A 14,127-nucleotide genomic window follows, 5' to 3' on the forward strand; every position below is an offset into this window, starting at 1 on the left:
AACAGCACAGCAGGCCCCTCCCCCAGAAGACAGGCTGGGAGAACAAGAGGCCGACAAACCTAAGGTCCCTATAAAGCAGGTGTATCTTGCTTGGGTTGTGGTCAATAATTTGGATTCTCTACATTCCATCAACCACCCCTCAACAAAATGACTAAGAGGAGGAGTCCCCAAATTAGAAAAGGCTCAGAGACTGTGATTTCTGCCACAGATTTACAAATTGATATAGATATAAGCAAGGTGTCAGAAATAGACATCAGGGTAACAGTTATGAAGATGATAGCTAGAATGGAGAAATTGATTAGGCAACATAGAGTCCCTAAGGGTGAAAATGAGAGCTGAACTGGCAGAACTTAAAAATGCTACCAATGAGATCCAATCTAAACTAGATACTCTAACAGCTAGGGTAAACAAGGCAGAAGTAGGAATTAGTGATCTAAAACACAAACTGATAGCAAAGGAGGAAAATGAGGAAGCCTAGGAGAAACAACTCAAAATCCATGAAAGCAGAATTAGAGAAATAAGTGATGGCATGAAATGTTCTAATGTCAGAATTACTGGGATCCCTGAGGGGGTGGACAGAGAGAGAGGACTGGAAGATATATTTGAGCATATTGTAGCTGAAAATTTCCCTAATCTGGGGAAGGAAACAAACATTCATGTCCTAGAGGCAGAGAGGACCCCTCCCAAGATCAAGGAGAAAAGACCAACGCCCTGGCATTTAATAGTAAACTCAAAAATCTTAGAACCATGGAAACGATCTTAAGGGCAGTTAGGGGGAAGAGATTCCTTACATACAGAGGGAGGAACATCAGAATAACGTCAGACCGGTCCACAGAGACCTGGCAAGCCAAAAAGGGCTGCCAAGATATATTCAGAAGAACATGCAGCCAAGAATACTTTATCCTGCAAGGCTGTCATTTAGAATGGATGGAAAGAAGAGGAGCTCCAAAGACCAGCAGAAACTGAAAGAATATGTGACCACTAAGATGGCCCTGCAAGATATATTAAGGGGTGTTCTATAAAAGGAGAAAGACCCCAAGAGTGATACAGAACAGAAATTTACAGAGACAATCTATAGAAACAAGGAATTCACAGACAACATGATGAAAATAATTTCATATCTTTCAATAATCACTCTCAACATGAATGGCCTAAATGCTCCCATAAAACGGCACAGGGTTGCAGATTGGATAAAAAGACAGGACCCATCCATATGCTGTCTACAAGAGACTCATTTTGAATCTAAAGTTACATCCAGACTGAAAGTTAAGGAATGGAGATCCATCTTCCATGCCAATGGACCTCAAAAGAAAGCTGCGGTAGCAGTTCTCATGTCACAGAAATTAGATTTTAAGCCAAAGACTGTGGTTAGAGACACAGAAGGACACTATATCATTCTTAAAGGGTCTATCCAACAAGGAGATCTAAGAATTCTAAATATCTATGCCCCCAACATGGGAGCAGCCAACTACATAAGTGAACTGTTAACCAAAATAAAGAGTCACATTGATAATTATACGTTAATTGTAGGAGACCTCAATACTCCACTCTCGGCAATAGACAGATCATCTAAGCAGAAAATCAGCAAGGAAACAAGAGCTTTGAATGACACCCTGGACCAGATGGATCTCATAGATATATACAGAACATTCCACCCTAAAACAACAAAATATTCATTTTTCTCAAATGAACATGGGACTTTCTCCAAAATAGATCACATACTGGGTCACAAATCAGGGCTCAACCAATACCAGAAGACTGAGATTATTCCCTGCATATTCTCAGACCACAACGCTTTAAAACTGGAACTCAATCACAAGAAAAAATTTGGAAGAAATACAAACACTTGGCAGCTAAAGACCATTCTGCTTAAGCATGTTTGGGTCAACCAGGAAATCAAAGAAGAATTTAAATAATTCATGGAAACCAATGAGAATGAAAACACATCAGTCCAAAACCAATGGGATACTGCAAAGGCAGTCCTAAGGGGGAAATACGTAGCCATCCAAACCTCTCAAAGTAATAGTAAAATCCCAAATTCACCAGGTACCTTTACACCTTAAAGAACTGGAGATAAAATAACAAACGATGCCTAAGCCACGCATTAGAAGAGAAATAATTAAGATTAGAGCACAGATCAATGAATTAGAACCCAGTAACATGGTAGATCAGATCAATGAATCTAGAAGCTGGTTCTTTGAAAGAATTAATAAGATCAATAAACCACTGGCCAGGGCGCCTGGGTGGCTCAGTTGGTTAAGCGACTGCCTTCGGCTCCGGTCATGATCCTGGAGTCCCGGGATCGAGTCCCGCATTGGGCTCCCCGCTCAGCGGGGGGTCTGCTTCTCCCTCTGCCCTCTTCCCTCTCGTGCTCTCTGTCTCTCATTCTCTCTCTCTCAAATAAATAAATAAAATCTTTAAAAATAAATAAATAAATAAATAAATAAATAAATAAATAAATAAATAAATAAACAAACCACTGGCCAGACTTATCCAAAAGAAAAGAGGAAGGACCCAAATAAATAAAATTATGAATGAAAAGGAAGAGATCATGACTAACACAAAGGAAATAGAAACAATTATTAGAAATTATTATCAACAACTCTATGCCAATAAATTGAGCAATGTGGAAGACATTGATGCCTTCCTGGAAACCTATAAACTACCAAGACTGAAACAGAAAGAAATTGACAACCTGAATAGGCCAATAACCAGTAACGAGATTGAAGCAGTGATCCAAAACCTCCCAAAAAACAAAAGTCCAGGGCCTGATGGATTCCCTGCAGAATTCTACCAAACATTCAAAGAAGAAATCATATGTATTTTCCTGAAGCTGTCTCAAAAAATAGAAACAGAAGGAAAGCTTCCAAACTCATTCTATGAGGCTAGCATTACCTTCATCCCCAAACCAGGCAAAGACCCCATAGAAAAGGAGAATTTCAGACTGCTATCCCTGATGAATATGGATGTAAAAATTCTCAACAAAATCTTAGCTAATAGGATCCAACAATACATTAAAAAGATCATCCACCACAACCAGGTGGGATCGATCCCTGGGAAGCAAGGATGGTTGAACATTCACAGAACAATCAATGTGATAGAACACACTAATAAGAGGAGAGAGAAGAACCATTTGGACCTCTCAATTGATGCAGAAAAAAGCATTTGACAAGATATAGCATCCTTTCCTGATTAAAACTCTTCAGAATATAGGGATAGAGGGAAAATTCCTCAAGTTCATAAAATCCATCTATGAAAAACCCACAGCAAATATCATTCTCAATGGGGAAAAGATGAGAGCCTTTCCCTTAAGATCAGGAACATGACAAGGATGCCCACTCTCACCACTATTGTTCAACATAGTGCTAGAAGTCCTAGCAACAGCAATCAGAGAACAATAAGAAATAAAATGTATTCAAATTGGCAAAGAAGAAGTCAAACTCTCTTCACAGATGACATGATACTTTATGTTGAACAACCAAAAGACTCCACCCCCAGATTACTAGAACTCATAGAGCAGTTCAGTAATGTGGCAGGATACAAAATCAATGCACAGAAATCAGTTGCTTCATTATACACTAACAATGTAAGTGTAGAAAGAGAAATTAGGGAATCAATTCTATTTACAATAGCACCAAAAACCATAAGATACCTTGGAATAAACCTAACCAAAGAGGTAAAGGATCTATACTCTAGGAATTACAAATCACTTATGAACAAAATTGAAGAAGACACAAAAAGATCGAAAAGCATTCATGCTCATGGATCAGAAGAATAAACATTATTAAAATGTCTATGCTGCCCAAAGCAATCTATACTTTCAACACCATCCTGATCAAAATTCTAATGACATTATTCCAAATGTTGGAACAAACAATCCTAAAATTTCTATGGAATCAGAAAAGACCCCAAATCGCCAAGGAAATATTGAAAAAGAAAAACAAAGCTGGGGATATCACGTTGTCTGATTTCAAGCTATATTACAAATCTGTGATCACCAAGACAACATGGTACTGGCACAAAAACAGATACATAGACCAATGGAACAGAATAGAGAGCCCAGATATGGATCCTCAACTCTGTGATAAAATAATTTTTGACAGAGCAAGAAAAAATATGCAATGGAAAAAAGACAGTCTCTTCAATAAATGGTGCTGGGGAAATTGGACAGCTATATACAGAAGAATGAAACTCGACCATTCTCATAACCATACACAAGGATAAACTCAAAATGGATGAAAGACCACAATATGAGACAAGAATCCATCGAAATCCTAGAGGAGAACATGAGCAGTAACCTCTTCGACATTGGCCACGGCAAATTCTTTCAAGAAATGTCCCCAAAGGCAAGGGAAACAAAAGCAAAAATGAACTTTTGGGACTTCTTCAAGATAAAAAGCTTCTGCACAGCAAAGGAAACAGTCAACAAAACAAAGAGGCACACGGAGTGGGAGAATTTTTTGCAAATGGCACTACAGATAAAGGGCTGATACCTACGATCTATAAAGAACTTCTCAAACTCAACACCCAAAGACCAAATAACCAAGTTAAAAAATGTACAGAAGACATGAAGAGACACTTCTCCAAAGAAGACATACAAATGGCTAACAGACACATGAAAAAATGTTCATCATCATTCGCCATCAGGGAAATTCAATTCAAAACCTCACTGAGATACCACCTTACAGCAGTTAGAATGGCAAAAATTGACAAGACAAGAAACAACAAATGTTGGAGAGGTTGTGGAGAAAGGGGAACCCTCTTACACTGTTGGTGGGAATGCAAGTTGTTATAGCCACTTTGGAAAAAAGTGTGGAGGTTCCACAAAATATTAAAAATAGAGCTACCCTATGACCCAGCAATTGCACGCATGGGTATTGACCCCCAAGACACAGATATGGTGAAAAGAAGGGCCATATGCACCCCAATGTTCATAGCAGCAATGTCCACAATATCCAAACTGTGGAAAGAGCCCACATGCCCTCAACAGACAAATGGATAGAGATGTGGTCCATATATACAATGGAATATTACTCAGCCATCAGAAAGGATGAATACCCAACTTGTACATCAACATGGATGGGACTGGAGGAGATTATGCTAAGTGAAATAAGTCAAGTAAAGAAAGTCAATTATCATATGGTTTCACTTATTTGTGGAACATAAGGGATAGCATGGAGGCCAATAGGGGAAGGAAGCGAAAAATGAAGGGGGGGAATCAGAGGGGGTATGAATCATGAGAGACTATGGACTCTGAGAAACCATCTGAGTGTTTTAGAGGGGATGGGGTTGTGGGTATGGTTTATCCCCATGAAGGGTATTCAGGAGGGCATGTATTGCATGGAGCACTGAGTGTTATAAGTAAACAATGAATCATTGAACACTACATCAAAAACTAATGATGTACTGTTTGGTGACTAACATAATATAATTTAAAAAAAGCTATTATATGTGAGAGAACCCTTAGACTTGAAATTCTCCACATTCTGTTTCAAAGAAGCCCAGCTTCTTTGGGGGTAATTCTGGAAACATTATATTCTTATAAATGACTTTTCCCAGGAAAAATCCCAAAGCCATTACTCCAGGGTTTCTGCAAGGCTTGTTGCTACCTTCTTTTTGTGTATCATCAGCCCTCTTATTGACTTAACATGAAGGCACTTCAGGTCTTACTATTCTCAGCCTACTACCCTGGCATAGGACAGATGTGAGCTGTGTGATGGAAAGGAAAACCTAACTTCAATGGCTTCTTCAAGTTTGAGTTGGAGAGATAAGACAGGCTGGTTTGCCTGACCATCCTGGTAGGTTCCATATCTCTTGATTGGAATATAAGGGGAGAGAGATCCCTGTATTGTTTGCCAGTCCCAATAAGAATAGGGATTTTATCAACTGGACCTAGGGAATTTGGAAAGGAATGAATAGATTTTGGCTCAAGTGCCACATACTCATGCATTTCTTCATGATGCTTGGTATATTTTCATGAATAAATATTTCCTCATTTGCTGAATTTCCTTAGGAAAATGGAATATCAAACAGTTATGCTTTTTAATTTGGAAGTGAGTACACAGAGTTCCTCATGCTGTAATTCCAAGAGTGAAACTCAGAAGTAAATACTTTTGAAGGAAGGGTCCAAGATGGCATAGGAAGATCCTGAACTCACCTCCTCCCACAGTTGCACCAAATATATAGTTACATATGGATCATTTCTTTCTGAAAAAAAAAATCTGAAAACCAATTAAACTGCTTCTTAACAAAAACTGATAGGATGACCTTACCAAAGAAAAGTAGGGCATCAGAGACCCATTCTCAACAAAAAACCCACCACCAGAATAGAGATGTGCAATAAGGAGGGAACTCAACAGTCTGGCACTTCTATAAGATCAATCTTATCAGGCACACCAACCCTTAGGATTTACACTGAAGGGACAAGTTCCCCCAAAGCATCTATCTTCTTAGAAGACCAATAGGACTGGTGTCTAAAGGACCAAAAGTACTACAGGAAACTGAGATATTCCTTTTAAAGGGCTGACTAGGCTTACTTCCCCTGGTATCCAATACAAAAGCATGAACTTAAAAGTTGCTAAACTGTATGTGAAGTAGATAGATTTGCTGTTCTGGAGGCATCTGATGGAGGGGCAGGGGACTGTTGAGGCTCTTTCTGGAGACAGAGGCACTTGTGAATGCCATTTGTGTGCTATCCAACTACTCTGCACGTGCAGGCTGGCACACATATGTATGGCACCCTTCCGATGCCTCTCTAGAGTGGGTGTGAATGAGTGATAATGGAACTATCCCACTGTATTGCCGAGACCTGAGAGCAGAGGTGGTCACAGTGATCTCCCACTCGTTGGCTGAAGTAGGTCAGCATAAGCAGTCACAGAATTCTCCCACTCTATAAAATCAGTAAATGTGTTCAGTTGCAAACCTCTCTCACACCCTAGCTGGGGTTGGTGAGTTTGAGCAGTAACAGCATTCTCCCACTTCCAACCTAGGGCCAACACACACATGTAGACACTGTACTCTTCCACACCATTGCTAAAGCTACTGAACATTCATAGTCAAGGCATTTTACCACTATTTTTATGAATATGACAAGAATGTACCACCCCTTACACTGTCCAGATGCCCTGCTAAAGCCAGTGGGTACATGCATATCACACAAGTGACAACCCTTGTTAGCCTGGGTCTAGTGGACAAGGATGATGGTGTTCCTGAGCTTTAAGAGACTATAAAAAATGGAAAGTTATTGGTAGGACAACATCTACAGAGCACTGAACAGAGACCAGTCTGAAACACAATCCCAGTGTTCCTATGGGAAAAAAAAAAATGTATTTATTTATCCTGGAGCGTCAGCCTGAGGGACAGGCTTCAGGTTTTTCATACATCCAAAGGCTACAGAGGTACTTACAGGAAACATAAGCAGAGAGACATCATTTTTGCATATCCCTTTGGCCTTGCTACAGCTCAACAGGACCCCTGAGAAAGGAGCTTATACACTGTGTTTTTTGTTTTGTTTTGTTTTGTTTTGTTTTTGCAAATTGTGCAGGGGACACTTTCACATCTCCTGATTCAGAGGCAAACAGGATTTACAATCATGGCCCCACAGGACTGTATGTATTTTAATACTTTAAGAGCTGCTGCCTGACATTTCTCCAAAGAAGACATACAAATGGCCAAGAGACACATGAAAAAACACTCATCATAACTTGGCATCAGGGAAATACAAATCAAAACCACAATGAAATACCACCTCACACAGGTCAGAATGGCTAAAATTTAAAAAGTCAAGAAACAACAAATATTGGTGAGGATGTGGAGAAAGGGGAATCCTCTTACACTGCTGATGGGAATGCAAGGTGGTGCAGCCACTCCAGAAAACAGTATGGAGGTTCCTCAGAAAGTTAAAAATAGAGCTACCTTACAACTCAGCAAATTCACGACTAGGTATTTACCCACAAGATATAAACATGGTGATCTGAAGAGGCACCTGCATCCCAATGTTTGTAGCAGGAATGTCCACAATAGCCAAACTATGGAAAGAGCCCAGATGTTTATCAACAGATGAGTGGATAAATAAGATGTGGCATATATGGGGTATTCCACATACATAGGGTTATTCTATATATATAGATATAGATATATGAAATATTAGTGGCATATATGTATTATTTTTGATGGAATATTAGTTAGCCATCAAAAATGAAATTTGCAACAATGTGGGTGGAACTAGAGGGTAAGCAAAATAAGTCAATCAGAAAAAGACAATTATCATTTGATTTCACTCATATATGGAATTTAAGAAACAAAACAGAGAATCATAGGGGAAGGCAGAGAAAAATAAAATAAGATGAAATCAGAGAGGGCGATAAACCATAAGAGACTCTCAACTCTAGGAAAAAAGCTGAGGGGTGCTGGAGGGGAGGTGGGTGGGGTATGGGGTAACTGGGTGATGGGCATTAAGGAGGGCACTTGATGTGATGAGCACTGAGTGTTATATGCAACTGATGAATCACTAAACTCTATCTCTGAGACTAATGATACACTACATGTTAATTAATTGAATTTAAATAAAATAAAAATAAATAAATAAAAGCTGCTGCCTGAAGGCCTGACTTCAAATCAGCTTGGAACTAGACACAAAATGAGATTCTTCCCCTTGGAACACCAACAGATCTTAGCACACCCTGAATGACAAGAATATAAAGAATAAACCAGGCTGTTTAGACAATCACAAAGGTTCAAGAGACAACCAATAATGAGGAAAAGGGTGAACAAGGTTTGTGATTAAAAAACACCACTGTTCCAAGACTAAAAGAAGTACCCATTTTGCCTAATACATAGAAATATAGTCAAGCAAAATGAGGAAAGAGAAAAAGGTGTTTCAAATGAGAGAATAAGACACAGCCTCAGAAGAACTTAATGATGCAGAGATAAATAATCTACTCAACAATTTAAAGTGTTGGGAAAACTGGACAGCAACATGCAAAAGAATGAAACTGGACCACTGTCTTACACCATACACAAAAGTAAATTCCAAATAGATGAAAGACCTAAATGTGAGACAGAAAACCATCAAAATCTTAGAAGAGAACATAAACAACAAACTCCTTGACATTAGCAGTAGCAACTTCTTACTAGATACATATCTGGAGACAAGGGAAACAAAAGCAAAAAATCAATTATTGGGGCTTCATCAAGGTAAACAAGCTTCTGCAGAGTGAAGGAAACAATCAATAAAACTAAAAGGCAACCTTCAGAATTGGAGAAGATATTTGCAAATGACATATCTGTTAGTATCCAATATATATAAAGAACTTATAAAACTCAACACCAAAATATAAGTAATAGTAATGTAATTACAAAATGGGCAGAAGACACAAATAGATATTTTTCTGAAGAAGACATCCACATGGGCAACAGGCACATGAAAAGATGCTCCAAATCACTCATCATTAGGGAAATAGAAATCAAAACTACAGGAGATACCATCTCACACCTGCCAGAATGGCTAAAATTAACAATACAGGAAACAACAGATGTTGGTGAGGATTTAGAAAAAGGGGAACACTCTTACATTGTTGGTGGGAATGCACACTGGTACAGACACCCTGGAAAACACTATGGAGTGTCCTCAAAAAGTTAAAAATAGAACTATCCTATGACGCAGCAACTGCACTGCTAATTACACTAGGTATTTATCCAAAGGATACAAAAATACTGGTTTGAAGGGGATATGCACCCTGATGTTTATAGCAGCATTATCAACAATAGCCACATTATGGAAAGAACCCAAATGTCCATTGACTGAAGAATGGATAAAGAACATATATATGTATATAATGAGATATTACTCAGTCATAAAAAAAGAATGAAATCTTGCCATTTGCAATGACATGGATGGAGCTAAAGTGTATTATGCTAAGCAAAGTAAGTCAGTCAGAGAAAGACAAATACAATATGAATTCACTCATATGTGGACTTTAAGAAACAAAACAGATGAACATGGGGGAAAGGAGAAAAAAAAAAGAGAGAGAGGGAGGGAAACCATAAGAGATTCTTAACTATACAGAACAAACTAAGGGTTGCTGGAGGGGAGGTGGGTGGGAGCTGAGCTAAATGGGTGATGGGTATTAAGGAGGACAGCTGTTGTGATGAACACTGGGAGTCATATGTAAGTGAGGAATCACTGAATTCTACTTCCGAAACCAACATTACAGTATATGTTAACTAACCAGAATTTAAATAAAAACTTGAAAAAAGACACTTAAAAAAACTTGTACAAATCAACACCCAAAAAACAAATAATCCAAATAAAAAATGGGCAGAAAACATGAACTGACATTTCTCCAAGTAAGACATCCAGATGCCAAAAGACACATGAAAAGATTCTAATCATCACTTATTGTCAGGGAAATGTAAATCAAAACTACAATGAGATATCACCTCACACTTGTCAGAATGGCTAAATTCAACACCAGAAACAATACGTGTTGATAAGTATGTGTAGAAAAAGCAACCTTCTTGCATTGTTGTTGAGAATGCAAACTGGTGCAGGCACTGTGGAAAACAGTATGGAGATTCCTCAAAAAGTTAAAAATAACACTACCTTATGATCCAATGATTGCATTACTGGTTATGTACCCAAAGAATACAAGAACACTAATTCAAAGAATACATGCACCCCTATGTTTATTGCAGCATTATTTACAATAGCCAAGATATGGAAGCAAAATAAGAAAAATCTAAAGGAGTTTATCACCACTAAACTGCCTTTACAAGAAATGTTAAAGGGAATTTTAAAATCTGAAAATAAATGGCACTAATTAGCAGCAAACAACATATGAAAGTAAAAATGTCACTGGAAATGGTAAATATATAGTAAAAATAGTAGATTAATAATATATAACACTAGCATGAAGTTTACAGACAAAAGCATAATTAACTAAACTAAAACTACAAAAATTTGTTAAGGGATACATAAAAATTAAAAAAAAAGGTATAATATGACATCAGAAATTAAACACTGAGGAGAAAGAAAATATAGTTTTGGAATATATTCAAATCCAAGTTACTATCAACCTAATATAGATTGTTATATACATAGAATGTGTATGTGAACCTTAGGTCAAGCACAAAGAAAATCTTAGAGTAAATACACAAAAGAAAATGAGAAAGGAATCTAAGCATAACAATAAAAAATACATCACAAAGGAAGAGAGTAAGAGAAGAAAATAAAAATGAAGAGCAATGACAAAAACAGCCAGGAAAAAAAAATGACAAAAAGGCAATAAGTGCATAACTATCAATAATTATAATATCATTATATACATTATATGATATATATGTTATATCTAATATAATGATATATATATATATATGCAATATACTGTATATTATCAACCACAGTTAAATGTCAATGGACTAATTTCCTCAAATAAAAGATAGAGAGGGGCTGAATGAATGAAAAAATAAATTAAACCCATCTATATTCTGCCTAGAAGAGACTCACTTAAGATGTAAGGACACACACGGAATGAAAGTAAAGGGGGGAAAATGATGTTTCAAGCAAATGGATAACAAAGAAAGCTAGGGTAAATATACATATATCCAAAAAAAAAAAAAAGCAAAAACTTTAGAACAAAGACTGTAATAAAAGACAAAGATAGGTATTGTATAATCATAAAGGAGTCAATCCAACAAGAAGATATACCTTTTGTAAAGATTTATGCACCCAATATAAGAGCACCAAAATATATAAAGCAAATATTAACACATGTGAAGGGAGAAATTGAAGGCAATACAATAATTGTAGGGGACTTTAGTACCCCAATTATAGCAATCTATAAATCATCCAGAAAGAAAATCAATATGGGAACATTAGCGTTAATTGATACATTAGACCAGATAAACTTATCCAATATATACAGAAGTTTCCATACAAAAGCAGAAGATACATTCTTCTTAAATACACATGAAATATTCTCCAGGATAGATTATATGTTAGGTCACAAAACAATCTTCATAAAATTAAAAAGGATTGAAATTATATCAAAATTTTTTTTTCTGGACACAATGGTATTAAACATATTAGAAAACAATTACAAAACTAGAAAACAATTACAGGAAAACTCTAGAAAACCCTCACATGTGTGGAGAAGAAACAAAATGCTACAGAACAACCAATGTGGCAACAAAGAAATCAAGAATAAATAAAAAAATACCTTGAGACAAATGAAAATTGAAATGCATTACATCAAAATCTATGGGATACAGCAATGGCAATTCTAAGAGGGATGTTCATAGTGATAGAGGCTTATCTAAAGAAGCAAAGAAAATCTCTAATAAATAAGTTTACATGTAAAAAAACTAGAAAAAGAACAAATGAAGCCAAAAGTTAGTAAAGAAATGAAATAATAAAGATCAGAGTGGAATTAAGTGAAATAGAGAATAAAGGGACAATAGAAAATATTAATAAAAAAAGAAAACATCAGTGAAACTAAGAGCAGTTTCTTTGAAAAGATAGTTAACACACCTGTAAGTATACTCTCCAAGAAAAAAAAGGAATTGACTGAAATAAATAAAATCAGAAATGAAAGAAAACAAGTTATAACTTATGCCACAAAAATACAAAGGATTATAAGAAACTATGAACAATTATATTCCAATGATTGCACAACCTAGAAAAAAATAGATAAATTCCTACTAACAAATGATTTCCCAAGAATAAATCAGGAAGAAATAGAAAAACTGAATAGACACATTACTACATTGAATCAGTAATCAAAAACCTCCCAATAAACAAAAGTCCAGGATGAGATGGCTTACTGGTGAATTATACCAAACATTCAAAGAAAATTTAATGCCCATCCTTCTCCAACTTATACAAAAGAAGAAGAAGAAAAAGGAGGAGGAGGAGAGGCATGTACTACTAAACTCATTTTGCAAGGCTGACAATACCTTGATACCAAAATCAGACAATAATATCAGAAAGATATGAATGAATGAATGAATGAATGAATGAATGAATGAAAGAAAAAGAAAACTACAGGCCAATATTCATGATGAACATAGATGTGAAAATCCTCAACAAAATATTAGCAAACCAAATTCAACAACACATTCAAAGGATCATACACCAGGGATTCAAGAATGATTGAACATCCACAAATCAATCAATGTGATGGATCACATAAAATGAAAGAAAAAAATCATATGAACATCAAAATGGAAAAAGAATTTGATAAAATTCCATAAGCATTTATGATAAAAACTCTCATCAAAGTGGGTATAGAATGAATGCTTCTCAACATAATAAAGACCATATATGACAAACCCACAACTAATATCATACTCAACAGTGAAAAGCCAAAAATTTTACTTCTAAGATCAGAAACAAGATAAAGATGCCCACTCTACCCACTTTTATTCAGCATTTCATTGGAAGTCCTAGCCATAGCAATTAGGCAAGGAAAACAAAATAAAATGTATCCAAATTGGAAAAGAAGAGTTTAAATGGTCACTATTTGCAGATGGCATGACACTATATGTAGAAAACCCTAAAGACTCCACCAGAAAACTGTTAGACCTAGTAAAATAATTCCATAAAGCTTTAGAATACAAAATTAGTATACAAAATTGTTTCTATTCAGTAATAATAAAATATCAGAAAGAGTAATCAAGAAAAAAATCCCATGTACAATTTCATCAAAGAGAACAACATACCTAAGAATAAATTCAAACAAAGAGATGAGAGACCTGTACACTGAAAACTACAAGACATTGATGAGAGAAATTGAAGGCATGAATGAAAGAAGAGATTTTCCATGCTCATGAGTTGGAAGAATTATTGTTAAAATGTCAGTACCAACCAATCCAATCTACAGATTCAATGCAGTCCTTATCAAAATTCCAATGGTATTTTTCACAGAATCAGAACAAATAATTCTAAAATTTGTATGGATCCACAAAAGACCCAAATAGCCAAAGCAATAGCAAAAGCAAGAATGTCAAAGGTAAAATATTCCCAGATTTAAAATTATAATGCAAAGCTATAATAATCAAAACAGTATGGCATTGGCATAAAAACTTACATATAGATCAATGGAACAGAATAGAGAACCCAGATATAAG

Source organism: Mirounga angustirostris, unplaced genomic scaffold, assembly GCF_029215605.1.
Source record: "Mirounga angustirostris isolate CCGP_5_RB_7025 unplaced genomic scaffold, mMirAng1.0.hap1 SCAF_11, whole genome shotgun sequence".
NCBI lineage: Eukaryota > Metazoa > Chordata > Mammalia > Carnivora > Phocidae > Mirounga > Mirounga angustirostris.